This window comes from Melospiza melodia, chromosome 2, assembly GCF_035770615.1.
Source record: "Melospiza melodia melodia isolate bMelMel2 chromosome 2, bMelMel2.pri, whole genome shotgun sequence".
NCBI classification, from domain to species: Eukaryota; Metazoa; Chordata; class Aves; order Passeriformes; family Passerellidae; genus Melospiza; species Melospiza melodia.
The window spans coordinates 103,674,185-103,688,402 of NC_086195.1; the positions used below are offsets into that span (position 1 = coordinate 103,674,185).

General features: G+C 37.0%; 1 long non-coding RNA gene across 1 annotated transcript in view; it reads right to left on the reverse strand.

The window, feature by feature from the left end:
* Positions 1–884: 884 nt before the first annotated feature.
* The window catches only part of LOC134415203 (uncharacterized), a 67,218-nt gene continuing 53,884 nt past the window's right edge, over positions 885–14,218 (reverse strand). Inside the window, exon 3 of the long non-coding RNA XR_010026964.1 lies at positions 885–992. This is a non-coding gene — a long non-coding RNA (uncharacterized LOC134415203). The remainder of the gene's footprint in view (positions 993–14,218) is intronic.

Here is a 14,218-nt window from a genome sequence, read left to right on the forward strand (position 1 = left end):
GAAAAACTTAGAGGCTCCAGCACTACAGACCCTATACTGAATCCTGTAAATTTAAATTTCCTGGATAACATTCAGCCAGTCTGGGAAAAAAAAACCAAATACTTGATGGCCCAAATGAGAGAATAAAGAGTTATAACAACCACCTCTGGTTTCAAAGGATTCTGGCTGTTTTAAGGGGAACATGCTGTAGAAGAAAAAAAAAAATCTTTCAAGAATAGAAGGCAGTGAAATAAGAGGTCCTCCAGGACCTTTCACAAACTGCAGCCTTCAGTCTGGAAACTCACAGTTCATATTCTAACAAAAGTCACTCTTTTCGTACTAGTACCAATAGACCTTAACGGGGAAAGGGAGAGACATTCTGATTTCTATGCACAAATAAAGTTGTCGTGTTCAAGCATCCTGTCAGATGATGAGAAAATTAGTTCAGCTAAATCTCATCCTTCTGCTGAAAACTTGCTCAGTCTCTGAGGTTTCACCCTTCATCAAGGCTGAATTGCTTGCCTGTGTTTCCAGGTTATCTCCATGCAATGTCAAAATACTGCAACCAGTGCTGTTCATACAGCATCTCTGGCACCACCCAACCCACAAAACACTTGAAATGTGGCACAAAATTTTGTTCACTTGGCATGAGAATTCCTGTCCTCTCTCAGGCCTTCTCTAACCATATGTTCACATCATTCCTACTGACATTGGTGGGAATTGCAACAAACCCAGAGGAAAAGCCCATTAAAAACAACTGGTGTTGTACAGCTTATAATATATGCTTCAGTCAGAAAAGGAGGAACTTAGCTTGTTACTTCACATAAGTCATAGCAAACTGGATAAAAGGAGGCTAACAGAAATGTCTTACCTGGCTGAAATCTTGGTGTGAATGAACTTCTGGCATAGATGATCCGGAAGAATTTCTGTAAAGTGTTGAATTCTTCAAGCCGTAGAAATGTCATGAAACACCTAAATTAAGTAAAACATATCTTCCTTTCCCTCTGAAGTCCCTGTGGAGAGACAGAACTCCAGAAATTGAGCTCAGAATATTTAGATTCTAAAAGAAATGTAGGAGTCTTCCCTATTACAATAACTGGAGCAGGGATGTTCACAAAATCCAGAGCATTTGCTTCGTATTGTCTGGAGATGGTATTTCACTCTTATATTCTCTGTGTACTTCAGAACATTACCTTAACAAGTATGTATATGTGTATATACATTTGTAAGAGAAAAGCTCAGATATATTCTACAAATAGAAAATGCTCTGATAAATTTAAATCAATGTATTTCAGTGGTCTCTATATATGGATGCTGTGTTAACAAAATATCTGGTAATGGATTTAATCAGTTTTGTTAGAGACCTTTAGAATATTATATGAATAAAACATAACTATATAGAATTCCTTTGATTTATCAGAATCTCCAAGTGCTACTCTTACCTACTCATATATATATAGGTAAAATTTCATTTTGTAGTTCTATCATTGTGAACAACTGGTTTATTTCTTCTACAGTTTTTCCCTCCATCAGTAAAAAAGCATCCTAGAACAATATAAAGTAAAATACAGGGGGGAAAAATTATGAAAAATAGAAGAAGTGCAATTTTTTATCAAAACAGGTAATATCTACCCATCCTGAACAATTTCTTTTTCCATGTTTTGTGGAACATAAATGTATATGCATCTATATTGCTAACAAAAATTAAATTATTTTGAAGCAGTAATAAGAAAATTTGATGGGACAGTTAATATAATGAGTTTGTGACTAGGGCATGAGAAGCCATGTTTCAACTCCCTGTGTGGATGAGATGTCATTAAATTGCTGTGGACCTTTTCTGGAAATTCTTCCTTATAAAAAGCCCAAGAATCAATCAGGATCCATTGAAAACTTTAGGTAACCAACTAATAATTGCAGAAATTTGTTCTTTTCTAGGTGGACTAGAATGGGGGTCTGGAGGGGGCATTTACAGATTAAAAAAGAAGAATACCTGCTTCATAAGACAACATATTCCACAGGAAATTCTCTTACCATTTCTTTTTGAAAATTGAGAGATATTGATATTTTTATTTGAAAGTTCTTCCCTGATAGAAAATTTACCATATCCCTTCATAAATTATAATGGATATTAACTTTCAGTATTAAAAATGTATATTGGATGTTGCAACTGAATTTGTCTGTCTTCAGGTTCTTTTAACCTGCTCTTTGATCAGCTGGAAAGACAAGTCTCCCTGAGTTGTACACCACCTTTAAAGTGAATTTCTGCTCTGTGAATGTACCCAGACCTTTTCCTGTGGTTGGTTTACTGGTAAAGGAAAAGAAGATTTGGCTCAGAGTTTTGGAAATGTGTGTTCATTGCAAGCTAGTCTTGTCCCTTTTCTGTCTCTCTTCAGATACTGTGCTGCTTTTTTTCTGAATTGTCAGCCCTCATCTCTTTTGCTCTGTGAGCCACAGTCATATCATGTGGCTATCACAGTTGTAATCCAACACTCCTTTTCAATCCCATTCTCTTTCCATAGGTAATTCTAGCTCTCTGATCTTAATTACTCAGTCTTTCTTTACTGTGTTTTTGTTCAACCCACTTTGGACAAAATATACTCTCCTGAGCTTCTTGCTCCAGCACCACTGTCTGTGCAAGCTGTCAGTTTTAACCCCACCCCTTTGTCAGGTCCGTGACATCTCCTCTCAGTATTTTAGCTCATTTTCACAATTTCCTGATCAGTTTTGTTATCTTACCAGCACAAGTATCTGTCAATGCACTCCTTGGCTAGGCAGGTTGCAATTGCCCAAACTCTGCTCAGCTCCTTTCCCTGGCAGAGCTGGGAACATTTCATGTTCTAAAGCTGTGGCACCATTGGAGCCTCTGAAGGAGGAGGCCACAGGTATTTATTTTCTAGCAGATGTATATTAATGATTGTTTTCTTTATATAATAGCTTCTACTTCTAGAAATAGTTTTATATGAATTGTATCCCAGAATTTTGTCCCGAGGATTTCAGGCCACTCTCAGAATTTGGTGAATTTTTAGGAACTGATAATAGTTCATTGTAACAGACAGGAATAATTTATGTTACTGCAGTGATATCAATTCTATCAATCCCATAGTACATAAACCCAAGTACTAAAGTAGATTATGTATCATCCCAATCAGAAACACTTAAGCCATATGCTTTAAAGACCCATCTGACCCATCTCATGAAGGTGTACAAAAACTGTTGACAATGTTTAGTTTCACCAATTACACATGTTTTGTTTCAATCTCCAGCAAGGGCATGTAACTGCTTTGTGAAAGTTTAAAGTTTGCCCTTCATTAAGCATTTTGGGTAAAATAATTGAAATGCCTGAAATTCATAATATGTGTAGCATGGAATTCTTTCCTTCTACCTTAAATCACAAAAAATGTCTAGTGTAAGCTAATATTATAACATCCATCAGTAATCAGCAGAGAGAGGCAGCATCTAGTAATTCATCCTGTTTACCCTAGACACCTACCTGAGGAAGGATCAGGTCACCCTCTAGCAAACTCTACATTCAATCCACCAACTGCAAATGTAGCCCACATAAGAATAAATGCCCACATTATGAGAGCTAATAAAGTGAGATGAATCATACTCTGAGAATATAAGAGGATAGATTTATGTTTATTCTTTATTGAAAGAGACTTTTTATAACACTGAGATATCTCTTTGATTTGTGACAATTACTATAGTTTTAAATCCTATATTCTGAGGCAGTTTCTGTATTAAAAGATATGTTATTCTGATGCTATAATTTAACAAAGGTATTTCATTTGCAAATGTTCTTTATCAAGGTACACAATTTTTCCCACTAAGGGATTCGTATCTGCTAGATATTCAGCAGTAAAACTGCTGGGACTGAGGAAGTGGCATTTAGCTGGAAGAAATGAAATGTTGAGTATGCAAATGGGTCATGGATGTTCATTTGTTCTGAGCCTTGCAGGAAGCATGTCTTTATTCACTACTGCACATACTTGAGAATGACCCAGAATATAATATTTGTGCATTTACTCATCTGTGCAATTTAAGATTTCACCAAAGCATCAGAGAAGTTAAATTAGACAGAGGAATAATAGCAGATTATGAAAATCACAAAATTATTGGGAAAATGCTCTGTCTTGACAATTCAGAGGTATTTTGGGTTGCTTTATGATAGCAACCTGTAGCTATGAAAAATGTATACTCAACGTTTAGACACCTGAGATTAGTTTTGTAAAGATGGAAGAGTCTTTATAAGTAAGGAAGGTACTGAAGTGGTAGAAGTATATGGGTGGTTTCCCTTCCTCTCTAAAGATTTGCAGATTTGTAGTCTGATTCACTGAGAGCAAGTATCTAGAGGGGAAAAAAACCACTCAATTCCTAAACTAGTATTAATTTAAAGATAGCTTTACAGCATTTCATATGAGGTATTAATCTGTCTCTCCTTTAATTTTAGATGTTCATTATAATTTACACCATTGACACTGCTTTGTGCACAAACACGAAGCATAATAATTTTGAAATATGTTATGTCAGATGTTTCTGTTTACAGATAGACATAATTCAACCAAGGGGATATTATTGTTACTTTGGAAAATGCTTACAAATTTCAGAATGAAGGTTTCTGCTGTTATCACAATAGAGACTGCTGTTTTTTTACATTACAGCACAGATCAGCAGGCACAATCTTGAATGTAGTCTCATGAGACCAGAAATTTGAATTTATTTCAATATTTTGAGGTTAGTAATGCTTTTCTGTGCCCTGTTTTCTTGCTTCTCTCACTTGTGTTTTGATGGGCACAGACAAGTCCTAAACTCCAGAGATCTGTTCAAATAATTCTAACCATTTTAGGAAAGAATACTGGTTGTCAGTAAGCAAATGGAGAGGGCAGTTGGCATGGGATAATGATGGCTGCTGAAGGACCCATGGTCAGAGGCAACAATTGAAAATCACATAAATGCATAACAATTGGCATCCATGGCTGGAATGAATGAAAATGTTTAAAACCATTTCTGCCCAAACTTCTCCTGATAGTTATATCTAATTCACCATGGGATACACTTTCTAAATTGTTTAAATGAAACAAAAATGTTCATTTCAAAGATTCAGATTCTAGAAATATATATAAAGTAGCTGTTTATTCCTCTAAATGCCTAGACTTTTGAACAGGTGATTCTGTATTGGACAGGAAATCATTTGTCTATAATAGTCATCTAAGTCCCAAAGTACAATGCAATGCTCAACAAATTCCAAAGCTCTCAAAATGCTAACTACAGAGCTACTGAAAACTTCTTACTGAAGATGCAGAGTAATCCTACTTTTCTGGAGATGTAGACTAAGGATAGATGTAGACTAAAGACAAAACCAATCTCTTATCTTCTGAGACAAGCTGTTTTCCTCAGGTCCTAGCTGAGAAATTTTGCTAGGCTGATAAGCATCATGGATACCTATGCATAAAGAACACCTTCTCCAGTATGATCACACCAGCACTTATCATGGAGATACAAGTAATGAATTAAAAGGCCATTTTTCTCAAGAGAAATATGTTGATATTGTGGGTTTCAGAAGCAAGTATAGAAAGTGGCATGTTCCAGTGCAAACGGGTGTAAAATTTAAAAGTACATATTATTTTTAACATTTATTTTAAGCCATTATTCCTTTTGCAGCAGAAGTCAAGGCAGAAGTAGATGGAAGGTCTTGTTCATTACATGTTCTCTCAGGGGAATTTCATGTGCTGAAGACAAATGTGGGTGTTCAAGGAAAGATGCTGTACATCCTTTCTTGGGAATGAACAGAACAATGGATTCAGGGTTATTATTGATGTTTCAATTTGAATAGGCATTTCCATCAGTTGTGTTTTGTGAGAATATCATACCAATTAATCCTAATGCTTGACTAAGGGAAAACTAGTTTCTGTAAGTACAATATTACAGAATGCACTTTTGAAAGAGGCAATATCAAGATTTTCTCTCAACAGTTAACTGCAGCTACTGTTAAATCACTTTGGAGTAGCTATGTTTTTCAAGAGAAAATGCAAGTCCATGCACTGTCTGCTCCTGCAATCTGCTCCTGCAAAATGAGGGGAGAGTCCATTTTGGCCTTCCAGTACTTAAGAGGCAATTTGTAAAAATTAGGTACAGCAATTTTTTGCATGGGCAGATAGTGATAGGAAAAAGGAGAATGGTTTTAAACTAAACAAGAAGAATTTTAGATTAGATGTGAGGAAGAAATTCTTTAATTAGAATCTGGCGAGGCACTGGAATATGTTGCCTAGAGAAGTTCTGGGTGCTCCATTGCTGGGAATGTTCAAGGCCTGGTTGAATGGAGTACTGAGCAGCCTGATCTAGTGGGTGGCACGCCTGCCCATAGTAGGGGGTAGTTGGAAGTAGGTGATCTTTAAGATCCCTTCCAATACAAGCCTTTCTATGATTCAGTGATTCTATTGATTATTTCTATCAGTAACAAGAAATGACTGTATCATAGCATGGTCTAAAAGGCAGTGTCTGTGTGAGGTTTTAGCATTTCATACTCACCTGTGGATAAGTCTCACTTTTCTCAGTTCTGCATGGCAGAGCCCTTCACATTGTTTAGCCTCTAACTCAGCACAGCAAATGTGCATAGGTTCAATACTAAGCATTCCTTGAGATGCATTTAAGCCCTCAATCAATTAAAAATAGTATTCAACTCATTTGCCAAGTCAAGCATGGGTTAAAGTGCTTTGCCAAGCTGGGATCTAGGTATCTAGAGTGAAAAAAGATGTAGTCAGAAAGTTCTTCAAGGTAAGAGGGAAGAAATAACATAACAATTTTTTTCACAGATGATACAACTGCTAAACTTGTCTTCCTGCAGATTTTCTTATACCTCTTCTTTCCTAAAACTAATCCTTATTCCTTCCCACTTTTCCCCATTGCCCACTTTACTTTCTCAAACTTTCTTGTTTCCCTGTTTTCAGCCTCTGTTCTCACAGCCTTGCACCCACATTCCTCTTACACATGTGCCCTGTCACCCAGGAGGAATGCAGCGCAGTTCTGGGATGGTTAGGTGATGGCTGACTGGACTGGCCAAATTACACCCTGGCTGAGCAGATCACCCCTGAATTCAGAGGGCTCTGATTGGAATCTCTTTCTGGCACAGATCTTGTCCCTTGTTTATAGTTACCCATTAACATGCCACTGCTGCTTCTTAACTGTCTGTCACTAAATCAAAAAGTAGCATAGCAGCAGTAGAAGATAAAAAACTTAGCAGGACTGGAAGGCTACTAGGATATAAGACTGTTAAGATGCTGTATTTACTTAAAGGCACCAGACAAAAAAAAATCTTATAGAAACTATTTATTTCTTAGTTACTTCTGCAAAAATTAAAATTTTATTACTTTTCTGGTCATGACCATACCAACCTTGAATAAAACATGACAGTGACGCAGTGGACAAAGATAAATACTGTCCTACTGAAAACTGGAAAAGTTGCCTAGAAGACTTAGTGAGATAAACTCAACCTGATCCTCCATAGGACTCCTGACACCACTCAGTTTTAGTACACTAAAATTAATCACTGAAATTAATCACTGACACATGCCTACTACATCCATAGCTACATCAATCATGATTGTTTCCTCCTCACTTGGTATTACTTGAAGACTCCAACAGTCTGTTGTATCATTGCTTGCATGGACTGTGGATTAGTTCTCATTACAAAAAAACAGGTGCAAAGCATACTTCAAATGTACTTTTAAGTATAGATAAACAATCAATTGTTAATAAAAGAAATAATTAAACTTAAAAAATGTTAATATCTCCCATAAGGGGATAGCATACCTTCAGGATTTACCTGAAAGATAGTTTAGAACTGCGATAGACATAAGAGGCAAGGATTCATATGAAAAAAACTCTATGTAAATACTTGCTGAGGCTGAATCTTCAATGTATATCCAGAAAGTGGTGTACAACTCCAAAACTGCTATCCTGATTGATTTTATATATTACGCTTTATAACCACCTGTAAAAGATATTTTAATGACTTCAAAAAAATCCAAAGAAATAAAAATGCATATATTTACAGTTTAGTTTTCAGTACAGGCTCTAACAAAATAATCAAGTGCAGTTTATGTTGCACTCTGGGGTTAGCACTCTCATCTGTATGGCAACTGAGTTGACAAGGGACTTGTTTGGTCTGGTACTGGGGTAGCAGATGTCCCACAGTAGGTATGATTGCACCACCAGAAAGGTGGACAAGTGAGCTTTCTTCATCTGTCTTTTCCCCAGGGTCTAACAAATTAATTTTCAAGCCTGAGGAATAAAACTCCACCTTTGATTTTCATCAGTTAACACCAAGCAAGACGGTTGCTCTCGCTGTGTATGGCTCCACTGACACTGAAGGTCCAAGAGCAGGCCTTCTTCCCTACAGCTTTTGTTCTACTTTTCTCCACTTTGGTGCTTTTGACTCCTCTTTTTCAGCTCAAGTTCCATTAATCCATTTTCTTTTCCTGGCTCACCACCAACATACACAGTATCCAGTTTTTTCTGGAACCACATTGAATATGTCTTGTCAAGCTCCACTGCAAATTTGTCCTTTCCTCTTTGATGCCTTCCTAGAGACCTTGCTCCAGCTTAACTGAATCCCCAGCCCATGGTTCCACGTGAGTTTTCACCAGGTTTAATTTGTATCTCAAATCTCCCCATTTCCCTGTCATTACTTTCATTTCTGCTAGAATTTTCCTCTGCTTCCAAGAAATCATAGGCAACAAAAGTCATGACCTTCATTCCTCACCTTGGCGTATATTTCCATTTTCCTCCTTCTTTTACAGAGATTGCACTCTTTTCTGCCAGAGACATTGATGTTTCTCCTTTGCTCTCTCCTCCAAATTCCATCCTCATGCTCCTGTTCTGTTCCAGCTCTTCTCATCCTTGGTTCCCACAGATAGCCTCTCTATTACTCTTCTTCTTGCCTTCACACCCTATTTTGACTTTCCCCTCATGGTACAATATGCTTTAGATGCTTTACTCTTAGAAGATGCCACCTTTGACCTTTCGTTGCTCTCCAAGTGCAGCTGTAACTCCCTGCTCTATTTCATTGTAAATTCATCAAATAACTTGTTTACAATGAGAAGAGGTAGTTCTTCTCCTCCCTTTTCAACCCATACTCTCCAACACAGCCCTTTCTCCCCTGCCCTGTGTGGAGACTGTTCTTGCCAGGCACTGTCAAACCCCCTTCCTGGCCATTCTTGTTCACTCCTTTTGGCATGTCTACCATCTTTTACCCAGCTATCTGGCCTTTTCTTTATATAAGATTACTGCTCCCTTCTCATTATATTGTCTTCTACTAGTCTTCCTTTTCCTTCATGCTTTTGTCACATCCTGTATAAATCCAAATCAAATTTCTTCCCTACACAGGAAGGGACTAATGAAACGGCTCTTCTTCCTTTATATTTACCTTATTCATATAAGAAAATTAATTGCATGTGTTTAAGCACATACCTTTTTTAACTTAGAGCACATTTTTCACAACACAAGAAACTCTGCTTGATGGACTTCTATTTGTTTGTGGACTCTTAGCTTCTTTGCAAGTTAAAAAGACTAAGCAAGGTCCTTCATTATTTTCTAACAAATACTTCCTAATAACCCTTTTCAGGATCACATTTTCATCTTCATTCAGCTGAAGCACATTATAAAAAATAAATAAATAACACATATGTTGTAGACCCAATCGAGACATTGCCTAAGTTTTCTAAGACTTTTAGCAAAGCCTTTTCAAGATGAATTTATCTGCATCCTCTCTCTCAGTTGTTCTCTTTGTACACACCAATACTTGCACACATATCAAGTCCTTCATCACCTTCTATCTAGCTTACTGTAATGCTATTTTCTCCACCACTTATAAAAACTGTTGTTGCTGTAGGATTGCTGTAGCAAAGACCATCTGCCAACTCAGTAGTTTCATAACATTTTCTTTCCTTCTCCTCGTCTCTTTTCTTGCTTGACACAGTAGATGTAATAGTAACCTGTGAACACTCTTCACCCATCCCATATTTTGCTTTTTTTCAATTTTCTATTGATTATTGGCTGCACAGCTAGTATCAGGACTTGTCCTTTTGTTCCATTTTCAAACGAGCTGCTTTCCCCCCCAAGCTGCCCTTCATGGTTGCCTTAACATCTGCAAATACAACTTTTCCTTTACTAATTTTCCATTCCAGATTTCATCTCTTCTCTGTGAAAAAAATAAATAAATCTTGAGAATGTATTTTAGCACTTCATTACTATAAATACCATGCTGTTGTTAAAAATAAGCATTAAGCTGGCAGGCATAGCTGTATTCCTCCATCTATGTCCATCTACCTGTAAGTATACACAGTTTCCTGCTTTATGGTAAAATTGTATGCTTTTTAGGGCAGGGACCAGCTTTCTCCTGTGTGTTTGCACATTGCTTAATACAGTGATGTCCTGGTTCATGACTCCTACGTGGACAAGTAAATAATAATGATAATATCTCCACTCTTCTTTCTACAGAGCTCACCCACTGAGCTGACGGCCTAAATGAAACCCAGGGTGATTAATAATGCATTCTTTTACTGACTCTTACACGTTATTATTCTTGTCACCTGTCAGGATCCACTTTGAGGGAAATCTGTTGTTTTCTGATGAAAAGGGGAGTGAAAAAAAAGCAATTTCTTTTGCCCATTTCTTCTGAAAAGAAACTAAAAATGGGTAACTCATAGCGACAGTCACGGAAGAATTAATCCCCTCTCCTGGAAAGTAGTCCCATAAATTGACAGAGTTTTGAGGGATTATCACAATAATCCCCAAATATTATGTTATAAATACAACTTTCAGCCTTATTCCAGTACTAATTAGGGCTTATTATTTGCCTGCTGAAAACTAGACCAAAAGACCAACAACTCATTTCACATAGGCTGCTGAACCATAAGTAGAAGGTAATGAATATTGGTTCCTACCAGCCTGGGCCAGATTTGAAGCAATGACCTAGAGGTGAGAAATTCGACACCTCATTATCATTCCACTGAGTGAAACAGTTCTCAGTCACAGGATGAAAAGAAGGAGGGAAAAACCAGGCCTTCCTGGTGTGAGTTAAAGGTCTGCGTGAACTTTGAATTTCAAAGCTTTTTCTCAATCATTAATTTAGTTCAACTTAAGTAGACATTAAAGTCTTTAAATTAGATGACTGAAAATTTCAATAACCAAAATAAAACGATGTAAAAACAATTTCAAAAAGAAGGGGAGGGGAGTTGCTACCTCTTGCTCCTGTGCACCCATCCCCCTTCCATTTTCCTTTGTCACAACAAGCCCAATGAGGGAGATCAGATTAAATATGATTGCCTACTACACTGCCTAGCTGACAGCTCACCTATGGTGCTTTCAAAAATAAATGTTGTGGCTGGGTTTGTGCAAGCTTCAAATGTGTATTTGACCTTTTAATGTTTTATTTGGTTTTGTCAATTTTTCCTTTAATACTTTAAGGTTTCTTAGCTGAGGAAAATTGCCAGCATAGTTAACTACACAAACGGACCAATTTGCATATGGATGCTTTTGAGATCCTCAGCCTGAGATCCTCTTTATCAGTGGACTGATAGAAAGTTATTGATGGATTGGAATGAAAAAATGCACATTTCAGCTGTTAATAAATGGGTCTTAGGAAAAAAAAAAAGCTAACAGATTGCCAACTGGTACTGCAGAAATGACAGCTAAAGAATAAACATAATGCAATCTAATTCATTCTCATAAACTTTAGACCTTTTGTTATAATTCTTTATATAAAAGTCTCAATTTTTTTTCTTGACCGTTAATACTGATAATTATATCTGTATTTCTTAAGAATATTATGAGTTGCCATTTCTGCATAGTAGCAGATTGAATTTATTCACCTTACGGATATATTATTATCACAGATAATAACTGCAGCATGATAATTATCATTAATTATTCATTTGGATTAAGAGGCAAATAGGCTTGCATTCAAGGGTCTTCCAGAGCAGTGTTCATTGTTCCAGGGCCCTGTGTGCCAGTGTGACTAATTCATACTCCTTTCAGTGCTACTGTTGACATCTGACCGGTCCCATATGTATTTATTTCAAAATATTATAAAAGGAATAAGTGCATCATTTCAGGACATGACCACTAAAATAGACATATGGTTCTTTTTTGCCCTCTGAGTGAGAACGCACAATTTTCTATTAGAGGAGATGTTCACAGAGTATCATTTCAATACATCTGTATGTCTGCCCTATCTTTGCCTTCCTATGCCATCCTACTTAAGCTTATATAAGCCAATATATTTACATAATAGCTTTTAGCAGAAATAATAACATGTGAAGCTGTACAATTTGTTGTTCATTGAACATAGTATTTAGTCAAACTGATTTTAATCCGTTCTGAAGCTGAACTAGGTTTAATGTACAAAGATCTTCTAGTGCAAGGTTAGAAAAATCCAAGGGAGAAAAAAAATTAGTAAGAAGGGGGGTATGGCTGATGAAAAAAGGGACAATAAATAATATAAATGCTAATTCCTTTTCGTGGCTTTCACCCACTACTTATTAGCAAACGTCTCTCTCTCTCTCATTCCCTCTCTAATCTTTGCTTCATATCTAAAAAAATGTCTTGAAGGTAGTAACACGATCATCTGAGGACCAACATGACAGCTCCAATATTCACAGAGTGATAAATGTCAGTCTGGCTTTTATAGCTCTGAGGCTGCACTTATATATGCCCTCTGTGACTTACCATCTTTGCCTCCACAGATGATTCCTTTTTATTGTTAATATGTCAGCATGGCTCCAGTGCTATTCAATATGAATTGCTCTGTAATAGTCTGGAACCCTCCTTCTCTAACCAGTTTTAGTTTTGTTCCACAGTTTCCAGGCTTAATTTTAAGGTCAGGTCCCTAGTGTTCCGCAACAAAAGCAGCAGATTCCATGTGGAGCAGTATGTGCTTTATCAGATGTAAACACAGGACAAGGAAAGAAGCTGCAGAGATGGCAAAAGGAAATAGTGAAATTTCATCAATGCTGATGAAATGTGTTATGACCATGTCAGGTAAAGATTGCAAATTTCAACAGGTAAAGAGAAACCATCAGGGGAGGTTTTTGTCCTAGTAGTGATCTCTTTTTGTACTCACATCACCAATATATTGTTGGCAGGGACATGTATGTGAGATGGAGAAATAAAAGGTACTTGCATCAAAAGTGGTAGCACTCAAAATATGCTTGCAGATTTACCCTTCAAAATATGCACCCAAAAATCAATTAGAAATTAGAAAGAAAGAGAGAAGCAGAGTTTCCCAGCTTGCCTCTGCTAGGTCACCGGGATAGAGACAAATCCATGATTAAAGTGACAGTGAGTAAAGTCTTCACTTCTTTGAGTTAAGACTTCACTCTCAGGGGAAGTTAACCTCTCTAAGTTCAGCCAGAACTTAAAAGAAGGGAAGAGATGAAGAACTGCATGACTAGGAGGGGGTAGCACAAGATGGGGCCACAGGGTGAGTGGTCTGCAGAAAAAGCGGTTTTTTCCATTTGTGTTTTGGAAACATCTAAAGACCAGCTACCAAAGTGGAGACATTATCCCAATGTTTCATGAGTCTTGGCACTGCAGATGAATTCCTCTTCCAGCTACCAAGTAAAGAGGTCAAATGACATTAGTACATCAGGGCATAACTGATATGTTGAAGTGGCAGAAAAAAGCATTTTACTAATGAAGGGAATAGGAGCTTGATATCTGCATTTAGCTAAGTTCTGATATCAAAGATTTTTATTTTCCAAACACCTGTTCACTTATAGAGTAGAGAATAATAGGGAAAAATTTATTAATTGTTGACAAATTTTTGGGTAGACAGGGATAAGTTTGGACAACAAAAGTGGCACAAAATGATTTTGGATTAATTCTAAAATGCAATACTATACAGCAATACATGACAACACCACTTTGGTCAAAATTGTTCTGCTGATTTCTGCAGAAATCTTCCAGAAGATGTCAATAGCATCAGTCCAAAGTATAAGTCCTTTCAGTATAACTTGTGGAGGTTCAATTTGAATCCTAGCCAGTGCCAGAGGGAAAAGAATGTTTTTCCTGAAGCCTCTTATCATTCTGTACAAAACTTTTAAGACATAATAGTATGAACTTGGAAGAAGTGTGATTTTACTTCATTAAGTAACTTGCTTCTTATAAATAAAGCAGTAGCAGCATCAGTTTTTAGCATTCAAGTTTGTCAAGAATACACAGATAGGTGTGAAAACCTCAG